Here is an 18,787-nt window from a genome sequence, read left to right as displayed (position 1 = left end):
CCAAATATCTAAGCGTACAAGAACATTTTACTTTTGTTTTAAATAACGTAAGGGCTCCTTCAAGCACATTGCCTCAATAGTTGAATAAATTTTTCAATATTCACAGATCCATTTAAATAAAATTGTATTTCAAAATATTAACAAAGATCCTGTCATACTATTATATCAGACACTAATATTTGTCAAAAAGTAACTAGTTTTTCTACATTTTAGACTAAAAATCAAGATTGTGTTAGTGAAGTAGTCAGCAGCGAGATTTTAAAACATTTCTTTTTAAGCATACACTCAAGAGAAAACATTGTCTAAAAATTTTCAATCTTATATTCTTTCTACATTTTTATTTTCCTTGACTTCTATCCATACATAAGATTAACTAAGTTGATGATTAACTGCCAATAATACAATCAATAATAATGATTACAACTTTATTTTCAAAAGTTTAGCCAAAAAGAATTGTATATATTGTTGGAGTCATGTGATATTTTGGTGCTTGTAAGAAACAATTTAAATTAGGATGAATATATATATATATATATATATATATATATATATATATATTCTCAAACATTTATTGTTTACTCATGTCATAAACTCTTAATCTCTTTTCTTAATGTATTTTAAAGTGATAGTTAACATAACAAAAAATATGTAGGTATGTAGGTACAGAAAAATATGTTCTGTAAAGAAAAGAAGGAAGTGAAATTGTTGACTGGAAATTATTTATGTCTATCTGATTACCTCAAAAAATAAGACACTCACATTACTTCTAAATATTCTTCCTTCTAAAAGAATTCTCAGGATCAATCAACCTTCACAGTTGAATAAAAGAGAGCTGGGTATTTGGTCTTCACTGCTGTTTTGACCCAATGACCTGCCCTGATCAACAAGCTCTAAGGTTATTCTCTTATAATTGGGAGTATCTAAAACCCTTAACTTAGCAAGTGAAAAGGTAACTATATTTATATCAGCTATAGAAAGATGCAGGTGTCAGCATAACTATTTATAGTATTTATTTTTAGTTTCTCTATGGGTGCTTAAATATTACAATATTACCTTTGGTGCTGCCTGAGGAGGGAACTGGGTTGCTGGTGGAAGTGAGTTCCTGTTCAAAATCCTGAGCTCTGGGAGAGTTTAAGATAATCACTCCCAGTGGTCAAGGAACTGCCCAGCTTCCAGCTACATTAGACTAGGCTTGGGAGGTTTTGCAGTCCACTAGATTACACCCAGTGGGCTTCTTCAATCAGGGGAGTCGAGAGTACAAGAAGTGAGTTCCAGAACATTGGTCCTTTCCTGGGGAGAGCTCTGGACCATCATCCACAGTGGTTAGTTGCTCACCCAGCTTTCTGGAACACTGGAGCTGACACGCGAGTTCCTGGGGGCCTGACTAGACCACACTCAACAAACTTAGTTCAGTCCCAGAGACTGAGGGCCTAGGAGACCATTTCCAACAGGCCCAGGGGAAGCCTTGGAACAACACTTAAAACACAGAAATATAGGAAAACGACAAAACAAAAGATCAAAATTCAATCTCAAACCTCCAGCCCATCCCAAGAAAGCCTAGGAGACATGTAAATTGAAGAAAATATATGCCATATACCTGATATATCTGAAATAAGAGGAACTGAAATAAAGAAGCAACCCCAGGAAGCTTTAAAGAAATTCAAACTAGAAATAATCTCTGAGGTAAAAGAAGAAATGATAAAAGTAATGAAAGAGATGCTGAATACATCTAAATAAGATGCAGTTAAAAAATGGAGGAACTAAATGAAAAGATAGAATCCTGGATACACAATATGAGAAACAAACAGAATACATGAAGCAGATTCAAAGAGATATACAGCAAATCAAAAATTCCACTGACAGTTGTCAAAACCACTTCAATAAAAGTGAAGATAGAATTTCAGACCTTGAAGACAAGATTTCAGCTAGTGAACAGGAAAGGAAAGATCTTTTAAAAATAACAAGGAATCAGGAAATAACAATTCAACACTGCAAGACGACTCAAAGAAAAACAACATAAGATTGATAGGGATAAATGAAAAAAGAAGGGAATCACACAAATGATATCAAGAGGCTATTTACAGAAGTAATGGTTGAAAATTTCCCACACATGAGAATGGAAACTAACATGGATTAGTGAAACATATAGAGCCCCAAACAGCCATAACCAAAATAAAATTACACCCAGGCATTTAATAATCACCATCCCAGAAAATCCAACAGAGTATTAAAAGCTGTGAGAGAGAAAAAAAATTCACCTATAAAGGAAAATTTATCAGATTTCCAGCAGACTTCTCAACACAAACAATGAAGTGAAGAACAGCATGGAGTGAAATACTTCAGATCCTAAAGGAAAATGATTTCCAAACTAGACTGATGTACTCTAAACTGTCCTTCAAAATGGATGGAGAAATAAGATACGTCCATGACAAAGAACAGCTGAAAAACTTCGTGATCACCAAGACAACACTGCAAGGAATATTGAAATATAGTTTAGATACACATAGAAAAAACCACTAAGCAAGGCAGACAAACAGAATAGAAAGATAAAGATGCAACAACAGAAAGTTAACATGTCATCAATAAACCAATATATAACATTTATAACCATTAATGTAAATGGTCTCAGTTCACCAATAAAAAGAAATAGGTTGGCTGAATGGATCAAGAAACAACATCCAAACATATGCTTTCTACAAGAAACCAATATAACCCAAAAGGAAACTCACAGACTGAAAGTCAACGGATGGAAAAAAATAATTCATGACACAGGAAGTGAAAAAATAGTGGGGGATTGCTTTTCAGTTTTCAGACAATGTGAACTTCAAACCAAGAATGATCCTAAGAGATAAAGAAGGTCACTACATACTGGTTAGGGGAAAACTTCAAGAGAGAGAGAGAGATAACAATCTTAAATATATATGTACAAAATATATATGTAAAAATATATATTTATACAAAAATATATATGTACCAAATTATACAATCTTAAATATATATGTACCCATTTATACAAAGCAAGTATTATTAGAAATGAAAAATCAAATTATCAATAACATAATTATAACAGGAAACCTTAACACACCATTGACACCAAGGGACAGATCAAGTAAACAGAAAATCAGCAGAGAAATAACAGAACTGAATCACAAATGGACTTCATAGACATATACAGAGTGTTCCACCCAACAACATCAGAATATACATTCTTCTCAGCGGTACATAGGACATTCTCTAAAATAGACCATACACTGGCCCCCAAAACATATTTAAATAAATGCAAAAATTGAAATGACCACATGCATATTATCTGATCATAGCACCATGAAACTAGAAATTAATGATAAAAGAAAGTGCAAAATCCCACAAGCACACGGAAACTGAATAATACACTTTTGAACAATCAGTGGGTCACAGGGGAAATTGAAGAAGAAATTAAGCAATACATACAAGTAAACAAAAATACAAATACAACTTACCAGAATCTCTTGGAGGCAATGGAAGCAGTCCTCGAGGAAAATTTATTGCACTGAGAATCCACATCAGGAAAACAGAAGAAATACAAATAAACAACCTGATAATACACTTCAAACATCTAGAAAAAGAAGAGTAAGTCAAGCCCAAAGCCAAAATAAGGGAGGAAATTATAAAAATCAGAGCAGAAATTAATGCAATAGAGACTAAGAAAAGAATCCAAAGAATAATGTATTAAAGAGTTTGTTCTTTAAAAGAATAAATAAAATTGATAAGCCCTTAAACAACCTTATTAAAACAAGGAAAGAAAAGGCTCAAATTCATGTAATAAGGAATGAAAAATGTGAAATCACTACAGACTTTGGAAATACAGAAGATCATCAACACACATTTCAAAAACCTCTACTCTCATAGGTTCGAGAACACAGAAGAATTGACAGATTCCAAGAAACATACCAAGTACCAAAGTTGGGTCAAGAAGATGTAAAACTGCTGAGTAACCCAAATTCTACTAATGAAATTGAAAATGTAATTAAGTCCTTACCTGCAAAGAAGTGTCCAGGCCCAGACCAAATCACTGCAGAATTCTACAAGAAATACAAAGAAAACTTAAGGCCTACACTCCTCAAACTCTTCAATGAAATCAAAAGGTAAGCAATTCTTCCTAAGTCATTCCTAGAAACAAATATTACTCTAGTACCAAAACTTGAGAAAGACCCAACTAAAAAAGAGAACTAGAGGCCAATCTCCATAATGAATAGATGCAAAAATCCTCAATAAAATACTGGCAAACAGAATGCAGCAAATCATCAAGAAGATTATTCACCATGACCAAGTAGGATTCATCCCAGGCATGCAGGGATGGTTCAACATACATAAATCAATAAATGTAATTCACTATATCAATAAAGCTAAAAGTAAAAATCACATGATCATTTCTATAGGTGCAGAAAAAGCTTTTGATAAGGTCCAACACTCATTCATGATAAGAACCTTACAGAAAGTCTTTACCTCAATATGATAAAGGCCATCTATGACAAACCAACAGCTGGTATCATATTAATTGGCACAAATCTGAAGGCCTTTACCTTAAAATCAGGCACAAGGCAAGAATGTCCCTTTTCACCGCTACTATTCTATAGTACTGGAAACACTAGCCAGAGATAGCATCATACAAGAGAAATAAAATGGTAAACATAGGTAAAGAGGAAGTTAAGTTTTCACCCTTATCAGGGTTCCTATTCAGTATAATACTAGCCAGAGATAGTATTAGACAAGAGAGAGAAATGCAAGGGGTAAAGATAGGAAAAGAGGAAGTTAAATTATCATTATCTGAAGATGACTTGATACTCTATATAGTAGACCCCCAAAATTCCATGAAAGACTCACAGATATAATAAATAAATTCAGCAATGTAGCTGGATACAAAATCAATACTCAAAAATCAATAGAATTCCTATACGCTAACAACAAAATCACTGAGAGAGAAATGAGAAGCCACACCCTTCACACTAGCATCCAAAAAAATGAAATATTTAGGAATCAATCTCACAAAAAAGTAAAATACCTATACAGGGAAAATTATAATACCCTGAAAAAGAAATTGAAGAGGGTCTCAGAAAATGGAAAGACATCACTTGTTCACGGACAGGAAGAATACATATTGTGAAAATGTCCATTCTCCCAAAACTGTAATACAGATTCAGTGCAATCCCAATGAAAACATACCTCATAGAGAAATCACTCCTAAAATTCATCTGAAACCAAAAGAGACCTAGAAGAGCAAAGACAATTCTAACCAGTGAGAGCAAGGCAGGAGGCATCACAATCCCAGACTTGAAGTTATACTACAAAGCAACTATAACAAATTAAAATGGGTTTTGGATCAAAACCACTTGGAAGATCAATGGAATAGATTATCATATACAACCACAACTACCAACACATTCAACCACCTTATCTCTGCTAAAGGTGCCAAATATGTACACTGGAAGAATGACTGTCTCTTTAATAAATGATGCTGTAAATACTGGCTCTCCATATGCTAAGAACTAAAACTAGACCTATGCCTATCACCATGTACCAAACTAAAAAGTTAAATGGATCAAAGATGTGAATATTAAAACAGAAACACTAAAACTGTTAGAAGACTAATTAGATAAAACTCTTGAAGACATAGGGGTAGGTAGTGAATTCATGAACAGGAATCAAACTGCATGAGAAATACTTCCCAGAATCAATAACTGGGATCATGTCTTATTTAAGAGTTTCTGCATGTCAAAAGAAATCTCAAGCATAGTGAAAAGAAAACCCACAAACTGGGAAAAAGTCTTGGTGAATTGTCCTTCAAAGACCCAATCCAAAATGGGCATCTGAGATGAATACACAGTTGTCAGGTGAAGAAATACAAATGGTAAATAAATACACAAAAAAGTTCATCATCATTACTCATTAGAGAAATGCAAATTAAAACAGCACTGGGGTTCCATCTCACTCCAAAAAGAAGGACCAGGATCAAGAAAACCACTAATAACAAATGCTGGACAAGTTATGGGGGAAAAGGAACTTTCCTGCACTGTTGGTGAGAGTGTAGACTGGTGCAACCATTGTGGAGGTCTTTGTGGAGATTTCTCAAAAGTCTGGGATTGGAAGTCCCATTTGATCCAGCTATTCTGCTTCTAGGCATTTCCCAGATGAACTGAAAACATCATACCGCAATGATATATGTGCACTCATGTTTATAGCAGCACAATTTGTAATAGCCAGAACTTGGAAACAACCTAAGTGTCCAACAATTGAGGAATGGATAAAAAAAAAGTTGTGATATTTTTATACAATGGAGTACTACTCAGCTATAAAGAGTGATCACAATGAGATATTTATAAATAAATGGGTGCAACTTGAGATCATATTCATAAGCAAAATAAATCAAACTCACATGTATAAATACCATAGTCTCCCCAGTGTAAAAAATGCTAAGAATAGCCAAAAATTTAGGACAATCATGATTCTTCATTACATTGCTTTGAAGCCTTTATAATGATTCCATTCATTAGTTGGAAAGGTTTTATCCTGGCTTGTTTGATTTTATTATCTGTGATGGTGTGAACAGGTATTTTGAAGAAAACAAGACATTATAATAGCCACTGCTGATTTGATATCATCCTGATTTGAAGTCCTGTTATACTTTTGTTCTTCTGTTTCCACTAGTTCTATCATGTAATATGTTACTGGATTTTATTGTGTGTGGTAATATAAACAAATTTTTTATGGACAATGAGATAATATAAAAGCAATTGTTTATTTTTCTGTTATTTGATTCTGAATGCCCTGTAATTCTTTCATTCTCTTGAATGGTTTTATATTATTTTGTTATGTTTGATACTATTGTGTATGTAGGTATGCTCAACTATTTCAAGGCAAGAGACTTTATGTTAGCTACCAAGTTGTCTTGTGGTGAAATACTGTGTTGCTTAAAATGTTCTGTTCTGATCTGCTTTTTATATCCTCTTTTATCTTAATCTCTATAAAACTCCTAAAAAATTAAATAATTAATATATGTATGTATATGTATATATAGGATAATTTTTCATGCCTATACCTTGTACTCTGAGTAACTACTTTGAATGTAGCAATACACAATGCATTAGCCATTGTTACTCTCCTATTATCTTTTTTGAAATCTTGTTTTTATAATTTAAAAAACAGAAGAAGAAAAAAATTGGACAGGTGTGACACACAATTAGTACGATTAGCAATAATAATAGCACTAAGTACAGCCTAGAAACTGGCAAACTATTACTGTAGTAATGCTAATTTTGTACCTTTAATCATAGGAACAAGATCTACAGATATATAACAATATCCAACATAAACCAGATATTTGTATGCAATTAATTTCCCCTTAGTATTTCAGTAATAGTTCTCTGTGTGCATCGGGTATTTTAAAAGGGAAAGGGGTCAAAACACAGAGTTAAATGAATAGAAGTATAGAAGAAGCAAGGCCAGAGGACAAAGAATGATTATTTAAGCTTTGGGAAATTGGAGTAGAGGAGAAGAGAAAAAGAATGAAGGTAAAGCAGGAAAATAACAAAGCAGACCAGAACAATTCAGTGTTCATTCATGTCAAAAAAAATATGTATATATAGCTGAGTAGAGAAGAGAGAAAAGATGCACAGAACAGACAATAAGAAAGAAAGAAAGAAAGAAAAAAAGAAAGAAAGAAAGAAAGAAAGAAAGAAAGAAAGAAAGAAAGAAAGACCAAAAGACCAAAAAAATTCCTCTGGTGTCTACAGTTCTGTGTAGCATCCTGTACAAGTCAGAGCCCATGATGTGCTGGGTAGCCCCCAGTAAGCCTGAAGCAGGATTAGTGCTGCAAATGGGGCTGATCTTGGTATCCAGATGTAGATACTGGGATCAGTTTTCAACCAGCAACTTTCCGTATGTCACTCCATGGCCTAACCATATCTCTTTGCCCTACCTGTCTCTACATCACTCTCCCAGCTGCTGTGGCACCTTACTATCAATCCTATACACTTAAACATACCTGCAGTTATCCATATCTTAATTTATATTGCAATTAAACAAATAAAGCAGACTACAATCATTCTGAACAAAGAATAATAGTGTTGCTGCATTTCACAAACTGACACTACTGGATTATATTAAGAAAGCATGAACCTCATCAGTAGATGGACACATTGAGAAATAGTCATACTATGTCTACGAAGTGTCAGTATCAGGCAGCTGCTTCAAAGCAAAAATGGTGTTTTGATGTAAAGTGATAGTGTCATTGATGGAAGAGGCATACTACTAGAAATGTAGACCCAATAAACACGTGAAATGAAAAAGACATATAAAACCACTGTACAAGGAATTCTACTATGGTTACTGTGTTGTCTGGTTATCTTCAATAGAATTTTCTATATCATCAGACATCATATAATTGAATATAGCAGTTCATAACAATATTAAGAAAAACACAACCTTGTAGACAGTGTAAAACTTCAAAAACAGGTAGTAATCAAACTAGAATGGGTGTTGTAGTGAATCTTGTCATCCTCAGTGTAGTTGCCTATACTCTCAGACTTGATACTGTCAATCATAGCAGTTTTTGAATAAAATCTGTCGATAAAAAACAGCAATCAAGCAAGCCAGATTTACTAAGATCAATTATGGTAAACAGTATAAATTATACAGGACTCCAGATTAAGTTATTAGGAAATTAAAGATGATTACTGTGCTACATCCTGTTATTTTTGGGATAGCTGTCTGTGCCCTCAGATCTAGTGCAAGTAGACAAATTGGGACAGAATAAAATCTATCTAAGCAGAGCAGTGCAAGTAATATGATTTTTAAATCCTGATACACTATTAACAATAACTTCTGCCATCTTTTTAAAGACTATTCCTCCTATTTCATTCCTCCAGGATGCACCGTGCATTTTTAGGTCTCACCACCACCCTCAGTTTTTAGGTTGGGGGAGTAGCATGCTATTTACCCAAGTGGTTCTGAACCTTCTCCCTCCTGGAATTGATCTCTAGTTGTATTCCTTTACCTACCAAAGCCTGTCTTTCCAACCTATCCACAAATACTGGTATAGATGTCACTATTACTGTCTGGTTCCTTGTCACATAGAGCATTGTTTTATCATATTTGATTTTCAGTCCATAAAGTCTTTTTCAGGTTAATTATATTTCCTATAAAGATCATCTCGGTGGACCCTATCTCCTGATCTACTCTCCCTGTGTTTCTCTCTTTTTTTCCTTTTTTTTTTTTTTTTTTTAGTGCATCAAGGCCATCTATATTAGAGCCAACCTTCTCTGCCTCACTTCTGTTGTGCTCTTTTTCTGCCATTAGTTGTCTGCTTTTCTTCTTCATTCCACTTTCTGCTCCATTCATGAGGCCTGTCTGCCACTGTTCCTGGAGTCCTGGTACTTTTCCCTCTCTCTAGAATGTCCTTCAGTATTCTCTGTAGAGTTGGATTGGTGGTTGTGAATTCCCCCAGTTCCTGTCTTGGAAGCATCTTGTTCCTCCATTAATTTCTAGAGACAGTTTTTTAGAGTACATCAATCTGGGATGGAGGTTATTTTCTTTCAGTGCTTGGAATACTTCCCTCCAATCTCTTCTTGATTTTATGGTCTGTGTTGAGAAGTCTGCCATGATTTTGATGTGTTTTCTTTTATAGGTAATTAGAGGTAATTCTTTACAGGTAGTTACTATTTGTTTTCTCTGATTACTTTTATTACTCTGTTCTTATATATTGAATTTCTGGGATCTTGATTATTATACCTGGGTGTGGCTCTGTTTTTGTTGTAGGTGGCTGCAGTTCTGTATGCCTCATATACCTGAATATCATTTCCTATGTTTGGGAAGTTTTCCTTAATTATTTCTGTGAATAGCCTTTGTAGTTCCTTTGTTTGTACCCCTGCTTCTTCATTCACATTCTTTATTCTTACATTATAGATTCTCTTGTTATCTTCTAAATTTTTATTGTTAATGCCTGTTTCCTTGTTATATTTAAGGAATTTTTCCTTTTATGACCCCACAGTGCAAACCTGTCTTCCTTGTTTGGATACAATACCCTAGTTTCTTTAAAGCAGTTTTGCCAGCTTTCAATGGAGTTTTTAATTTCCTGGTAATCTCATTGAACCTGCTACATGTATTCTGTTTTCTCTATATTCTTCATCAAATGTTTCTCTCCTTTTTTGTGCTCCTCTATTTTTCCATCTGTGTCTTCTTGAGAGGTGCTTAGCATTTCTTTTATTAGTCTACTTATATCTTGCTTTACTTGGTTAAATATTTCACTTTTTAACTGGTCTATGAGGTCCCAAAGATATCTCTTTATATCCTCTGATGCTGTGTCTGATATTGCATGTTTGCTGTCCTCAATCTGTTTTGTATTTATCTCTCCTGAATCAGTGTTTTCAGGGTTAGGGTTGGGAACTTTTCCTTGTTGCTTCCTCTTCTCATATTTTTTGTTTCTTCCATACAGGTGTATAGAGGAGGTTCCAGTCCATCTCCTTGTTGGTCACGGTTCTTCTGAAGCATGCTGGCTAGGTGATCCTGCCCCATCCAATGTGTTATCGAAGTGCAAACAGGAGCAGTGCATGATTGATCCTCCCCTCCGGGTCAGTCAGACTGCTAAGGCCTTCACTGTGTTAGTGTATGCCGTGCATAGAGAACTGGTTTGGGACAGCTTACTGGGTCTCAGCCAGTGTCATGACCCAAACCAAGCATACCCCACCAATCTCATCTTGGAAGGGACCAACTGACTGAAATCACTGCTATTCCTTGTTTTTTCCAGTCCTGCCCAATTCCAAAATGTTGTCCTGTTGGTGCCCCTTTTCCATGGAAGGGTTTTATTCCAGCACTCACCACAGGTTGATGCAGATCCCTTGCTGACTCCTTAGGCTCACTGACCTCAGACTCCAGTTAAACTGCGATTCCAGTGAGTGGAAGCAGTGGGAATTTTGGTGTAGGACAGCACAGAATCTTAGTTTCCTCAATCAATAGTAGCCCTGGGACTGCCTGTTTGACTGGTTCTTTTTGCTTTAGTTTCTTCCTGGGTTAAGAGGATCCATCTCCTTCTGTCCAGGACTCCCCACACTGTTATTTTGGCATCTGAGTTGTCTGTCTCAGGGAGCCTCTGTATTCTGCTCTTATTTATATGCCATTTTTACCAGAAGTCCTTAACAGTTTTTGGAGGTTTCATTCCATAATCAATTGCCTCCATTGCAGTGTGGCATGGCTGGGCTGCTGTTTATGGCAACTGCAAACATCAAGGAGGAAACAGGCAAAAGAGCAAGCTATGAATCTCAAAGACCTTTTGTGGACCAGCCCAATAGCCTTGCTGGTTGTATCCCACAAGGCATTTCTCTTGGGCTGGCTCTTCTTGATAGTCGCATTTTTTCTTTGCAGACATAGTGAGCTCTACAGGGTCTCTACTATAACTTTGGCTTCTTTCCCTCCACTTCATGTGTTTACCTCTCAGAAACACGTCAAGGACAGCCTCTAAGGCTGTCCTTTGAAATCTGGATGGAAACTTGCACAACACAGCATGAGGTGGACAGTACCAAAGTCTATCACTTCCCTTAGAAACATCCAGGTCTCCTTCAATCATGGTAACAGTAGTCTCAGAGTCTGAATGGCTTGGCCAAGTGAATGAATCTAGCATACCAGTTCACTTACAAGCTCTTATAGTGCAGGTTCCCCTTTCAAATGAAAGATTTATACTTTTTCAGCTTTGAAGCTGCAATGAGTGGTATCTTCCTGATTAGTGAGATGCCCTCAAGTCATTTCTCTTTTTATTCTGGTTCAAGGTATTTGGTTTGTTTTTAGGGGCACTGATAATATAATAGGCAGCCATGCCTCTTTTGGGCCAAATTTAACATGTGCTCTTTTGGGGGCAAAAATTAGCTTTTTAAAATCTTATTATTATTATTTTTTTTTTTTTTTTTTTTTTTGCTTTATGCTTCTAATTCTCACTATACATCTGGCTAAAAGCAACATGAAATCACCTCCACCAGTTTTATTGGTCCATAGATCTTAAATACAGCTTTCTGGAAGTTCTCAGAAGATAGCAAAAATGTACGTAAGTTCTTTTCCAGAAAATAACATTCAGGATTCCAGTCCTCATTCTCACCTGACACTTCATAAGCATGGGTGTATGTACTTCTATCAGCACTTTGGTCTACTAAACTCTGATCAAAATCATGTTTCAACCTCAAGCTTACAACATTTTTAGAGACTTTTCACTCAGCATCTCCAACTGTTTCCAAACTTTTCCTTCAAGCTAGTTCCAAAAGTGTCAAAATCTCATAGAATATATAGTTACAGTACTTTCCAATACCAGATTTTATACTGGTCAGTTTTCCCATTGTTGGATCAAAATCCATGATGCCCATACTTTAAGAGAAAATCTCACAGTTTCACAAGTATCTGTCCTTGTTCCACTCATTCCAAGGCAGAGGCATCATGGCAAAAGATGTGATGGAGCAAATCTGCTCACCTCATGATCTTAAGAAATCAAAGCAAAAGGGAACAGGACCGGAAAGAGATGTATTCCATAAATTACACTGCAAGCAACTCACATCAACTACTGTGTCCCAATCCTAAAATTACATTCAAGTGAGAAATTCAACAAAATGAATCAACTCACTGATTAATATAGAATACCCATAATCCAATTATCTTTCCGAGAGTCTCTTAAAGCTGCCTAGTTCAGTCAGGCATAGTGGTGTATGTCTGTAATCCCAGGAGGGGATTACAGGTCAGGGGAGAGAATCTGGCCTCACAAGGCAGAGATCCTTGCTTGGAAATCAGTGCCATGCATGGACCACTACCAGAGTGGGGCCAACCACACCCCTGCCTCTCTCCATGAGTCAGCACCATTTGTGGACTGTGGAGGGAGAGAATTAGGACTCACAAGGAGGGATCCTCACCTGGAAACCATATCATTTTCATTGTTTTCTTGGGTTGGGGTTTATTCTCTTTTGTTTGTTTATGTTAAATCTGATGGCATCAGTAGCTATTTAAAAGATAACAAGACATATTATATTAAACATTTTGGTTTCACTATTAGCTTATTTTGAAGTCCTTTATTGCATTCACTGTTTTGTTTTTATTGTTTGTATTCTATTCTGTTCTGTGCGATTTTTACTATATCCAAAGATATCTTCAGCTATTTGAAGACAACAAAAGGCATTATGATAACCATCTCTGATTTCATAAGGTTTTAAAGTCCTATATCACTTATGCTAGTTTATTTTAATTGATTTTATTCTATTTTATCATCGTTGGTTTTATTCTGTTTAAAATAAAAAATCAAATCTGCTCCCTTACCATGTTCATCTTGTCACCAGTGCACATGTGTTGGAAGCATGCACCTCCCTTTGTGCATACTCTAATTGCCAATCCTTCCTGTATTGAATTTCACCTCAAATTTCAAAAGAAGATGTGGAAGAGCAGGTGTTGTGTCTCTGAGAAGTAGTGGCACCTGAAGCAAGTAGAATTGTGCTCATTCTCACTGTAGTGAATCTCCTAGTATATAGTTAAAGACAAAGCAAATTCACAAGGCTCTGCTTTAAGTATTTCTTTTAAAGCTATTTATATATGTTTTAGAATCTCAGGGATAATTTATTTTTAAGGAAGTATTCCCCAACCATGTTTGATTATTGGTTTGTGTGAATTACCATGGCACTGTGCTGTTAATAATAGTAGTAACTTGCAGGTTATACAGTTTAATTTACATCTTCTTTGAGGACAGAAACTTCATCTTGTGTATATCTGCCTTAATTATGAATACTGTACCTATTGCAGTATAGGATCAAGTCAGTCTGTAGATAATGACAAATGAAGCCCTACTTCATGGTCCTGATTATATCTCCCACTATAGAACACACAAATGTCCCATATAACATGGATCAGTGGAAGTGTAGGTTTCAGCAATTCTTATTTTTTCTTGGTTATAATTTTTATTATTCATGGTTGCAGAGTATAAATAATCAAGCACAATAAATAAGAAGAAACTAATAAATAGTACTCTTTCTATTACGTATGTTTACAATGTATAATAGTTACATTCTGTTAGAGAATTTTTATACACATAATTTAAAAATAATTTGTGTTTCCTTTATTCCCCTTCTTTCCTTGCTTTGTCCTTTTCTTGATACCTTTTGCTTTCTAAAAAAATTCTTCATAGAACTCTTGAGGTCATTTTGGTAAATACATTCTTATTTTCATTTTGTAAGACAAACTGATTTACCTTCCAAATATTTATCTGATGGAAAAAAGTTAACCCAATTTGATCAGTGTATATTGTATACATATCTAACATGTCACACTTTACCACAGTATATACAGTTGTTTTATACAAATAAAAATTCAAAAAAGCTTAAGGATATGGAAATACTAATTATCCTTATTTGATCATTACACATTGCATATATGACCTGACTAATCACACTGTATTCCATAAAGATGTAATAACAAATCATGAAAAATAATTGTTTCTATTGTAATCTCTGAGGTTAATACCTGTTTCCTCACTGAGTTGTGGGCCTTGGAGGAAAGGGACTCTTTTCTGTACTCTGTATTAAAAATGATAAATCTGGAGTGTGTTAAAAATTGAATTTATCTAATGAAAAAATAAATAAAGCTTTCTTTGGTCGAGGGAGGAACAGAAATGGAATTTCTAGAATCCAACTAAATAATATTGTACATCAACTCGGTATGGCAGTACTATTTGGATGAGGGATCAACTCATGGATATTTGTGGATTGTTATACATATATTTTAATGAAATTTCATCAGGAAATAGAGGAAAGAATGATAATGGTAGTCTCTTCATGGAAACTATAACTGTACATGTAATAAAGCAGAGAGGGGGGCTGGGGATTTAGCTCAGTTGCATAAGCACCGCCTTGCAAGCAGGCAGTTGTGAGTTCGATCCCTGGTACCGATTAAAAATGAAAAAGACAAAAAAAATAAAAAAAATAAATAAAGCAGAGGGGAAGGAAACTATGAAAGAGAATGAACCCTTGTGAAGCTTCATACTCTGGGAGTCAGAGAATCTCCGCTAAAAGTTTTCTAATTAAACAATTTCAGGCAAATTGAGAAATAGCTCCTAATATATGCTACTTCTTTGTGAGCAGAATATGTTCTTTGTTCCCGAGGTTCCTTCCTGGAGAAAAGGTAGGGAAAAACACATTTCTAAAAATTGTAAGTAGAATTGCTGAATTCAACGAAACATAAGGTTTTATGCACACTCTTTAGGAGTAAAGAATATTTTATAAAGTACAACAACTTTCATGGCTCCCTAAGGAAAACTGTGGAAAACTCTCTTTAAAATCTGAATTTGGGGGGCATTTGATTCTAGCCATAGGTGTATAGTTGTATTACTGCTTAGAATAGGCCCATATAATGTAGAGTTTTCCAATTGGCTTATTACATTTTAAAACTGTCACAGTCCCTGTCTATTCCTAACACCCAGCCACTGCTGCTATCACCTTCATCTGCGTTTTCCACAGTCTAGTGCTTCCCAGGTTCTAATGTCCTACCATCATATTAGATTGCTCACAAATGTTACTTCATTGAAATGTTGCAAATTAGTATCATTGCTGAGCAACTATCAGAAGCAGATTCTGATGTAAAGGGCTCATTTGGAGAACCCTGCCCCGGTGTTGGACTAAACAACCCTGGAGCTTTGGTTTGCCTGGCTGCATAACCTATAGCTGACTCTGTAATTAAAAAAGAGTTAATTTAAGCTGAAAATAAAACCTTCAGCTTGTTCCTATAGTGGCAATGGCATATTACCTCCTTTAAGAATTACTATCTACAAGATGAAAAGCATACAAAATAAAATCCTTACGTCTGAACACAGAACTTTGATAAAGAAATGGGTCTTGTTTCAAACTAAGTTTATTTTTAATGCAGTCACATGTGACTGTCACAGAATGTGTTTGATTCACAAAGTGGAAGCCATATTTCCACTAACTGCATGAACCATTGAAGAGGCCAATGTGAATAGGCCACTCACATGATCACTTTTGGGGAAAAAAAGATTTATTTAATAGGGATGCAGAGTTGAGAAACAGGTTGCTGTTTCTAAAAGCTATATTTTGATTTAGGAAGAAACCATGCTTATATTGATCATGGCAATGGTATAAATTCTGTACCCTTTTTATTTTGTTAAGAAAATTACATATTTGATCCCTGTTACCATCTAATCACACATTTTATTACCTCAAATTTAACATTTTAATGGCTTTCTGTACTGTATATGAAACTTCATTGCCTTTAGATATGCCATGTATTCTTTCATAATTATTTTTATTATCAGACTCTGCAGAAATATTTTTTTTTCTTAGAGAAGCCTTTTGACACCTTTTTCCACAACTTTCTAACATGCATGACCTCGGCATTTAAACAGTGCAATTCCTTTAATATTGTGTTGCATTGCATTTAGTTATATATGTGTTTTCTGAAATATCCCATCTTTTTCTCTGGCTTATACCAAGAGGAGGTACAATATCTCATGTGAGATGGCTTGCACGTAGTATTCTTTGATGTTAAACTAAAGTAAAATTCAGAATTGACTGAGAAGTTAGGTGCTAAGGCTCCCTGGAAACAAATGACACTGTTTCTTTGAGTCAGAAAAGATGAAAACTGAATGATAAAACTGTAACTATGGAGAAAGCAGGGGCAAAATAGAAATATTAAACAGTAGGCATCACCTAGTAATACTTTGAAAATATTTCATGTCTTTTCTTTAGTATCAGAAAGAAAGACAAATAAGTAAGTGAGAACAGGTAGAAACAGGTGCAGAAAAAGGAAAGATAAGAAACACGTAACAATTTTTATCTTCTGTTTTTCTTTTAAAGTAACAGTGGCTATTATTTATGAGCCTTTAAAATGTAAGGTTTTCAAATCTGTTAATTATAGACAATATCATAGTTAGCGCTGCATATCACTGTAGATATAGCATTTACTTTGGAGATAAGGAAATTAGGCTCATAGAATTTAATAATTTATAATATGGTAATCACACTAGTAAATGCCAGATTACTGGACTCCATTCAGTATGGCTATAAAAAATTGACCAAAATTGAAAGATAAAAATACATGACACAAAAGTATTCATAAAATACATACATATCCTCTAAACTGAAATAATTCTATTAGTATTTTTCTTAGTTGATCCTACTTCCTATGTCCTATGAAAAGTTCAAGTTTGGATATGGTAAACCAATAAAATTATAGCATCTATTGTTTACTACTCACTTTAGAATTTCTAAAAAATCAGTTTTGCATATTTGAAGAAGCATTTACTAACAAATCACTACCCCAAATTCAAGAATGACTGTGATAATATTTATCCTCATTACTAATCAGATATATTTACATAAATAAAATGGAATGTTTGCATTGTTTACTGCTATATAAATTCTGCATACTCATATAATTGTCCATATATTGTATTCTTTTTCTTTATTTGAGGTGTTTTTAAATCAGTTTTAATTACCTGTTTATAAAATACAGAAATAAGAATTGAGACATATTTACATAGTGAAATAATTAACTTCACTTTGAATGATTAATAATCAAGTATATTTTATTTTTGCAGGAAACTCAGCTTGAGATTTAACAGTTTGACATCAACATGGAAAGTATCCCGAACATCACGTCCTCTCCCATCATCTTCCTGCTAACTGGCGTTCCTGGGCTGGAAGCCTTCCACACCTGGATCTCCATCCCTTTCTGCCTTCTCTATGCAACCGCCCTGTCAGGGAACAGCCTGATTCTCTTCATCATCGTCACTCAGCCCAGCCTCCACGAACCCATGTATTATTTCCTCTCCATGCTGTCCACCACTGACCTCGGGCTGTCCATATCCACACTGGTCACCATGTTGGGGATATTCTGGGTCAATGCCAGGGAGATCAGCTTCAATGCCTGCTTGTCACAGATGTTCTTTATTCAACTTTTCACTGTCATGGAATCCTCCGTGCTGTTGGCTATGGCCTTTGATCGTTTTGTGGCCATTTCTAATCCCCTTAGGTATTCTTCTGTCTTAACTGATGTTAAAATAGCACTGATCGGAATAGCAGTCATCAGTAGGGGGACATTGGTACAGATTCCTTTGGCGGTGCTTCTTAAAAGACTGTCCTTCTGCCGCAGCCGCGTGCTGCACCACTCTTACTGCTTCCATCCTGACGTGATGAAGCTCTCTTGCACAGACACCAGGATCAACAGTGCAGCTAGGCTGGCTGCTCTCATCACCACTGCTGGGGTGGACTCAGTGTGTATCGTCCTTTCATATGTTTTGATCATTGGGACTGTCCTCAGCATTGCCTCCCCAGAGGAGAGGAGAAAAGCTTTCAGCACGTGCATCTCCCATATTGGGGCTGTGGCTGTGTTCCACATTCCACTGGTCAGCCTGTCCTTTGTTCACAGATTTGGGAGATGAGCCCCACCTTATGTACATACTCTGATTGCCAATGCCTACCTTCTGATCCCTCCTGTAATGAACCCCATCATCTACAGTGTGAAGACCAAGCAGATACACAAGGCTGTGCTGAAAGTTCTCCATTCCAGAATGACAAAGATCTAGAGCTTTCTTTCTGCTTTCTCCCAAGTCTGTCTTTGTAAGGATGAGGGGCATGCCATTCGGAGAGTTTAAAATGTGCAGAGTGATGCTTATTTTGAAATATTAGAAAGATAACTGCCATTTTAAATAAGGATACTATGAATTAAGAGCCTGATGTGTATGGGTGACTATTATTTCCTAAAATAGTCACAAGATCATAAAAGC

General features: G+C 35.4%; 1 pseudogene; it reads left to right on the top strand.

The window, feature by feature from the left end:
* The first annotated feature begins 17,635 nt into the window (after nucleotides 1-17,635).
* LOC100732918 (olfactory receptor 51F2-like) lies at nucleotides 17,636-18,586 on the top strand (annotated as a pseudogene).
* The last annotated feature ends 201 nt before the right edge of the window (nucleotides 18,587-18,787 follow it).

This window comes from Cavia porcellus, unplaced genomic scaffold, assembly GCF_034190915.1.
Source record: "Cavia porcellus strain 051 isolate PalLab524CR breed Dunkin Hartley unplaced genomic scaffold, mCavPor4.1 scaffold_9, whole genome shotgun sequence".
Classification (NCBI taxonomy): domain Eukaryota; kingdom Metazoa; phylum Chordata; class Mammalia; order Rodentia; family Caviidae; genus Cavia; species Cavia porcellus.
This window is presented reverse-complemented; position numbering and strand designations above follow the sequence as displayed.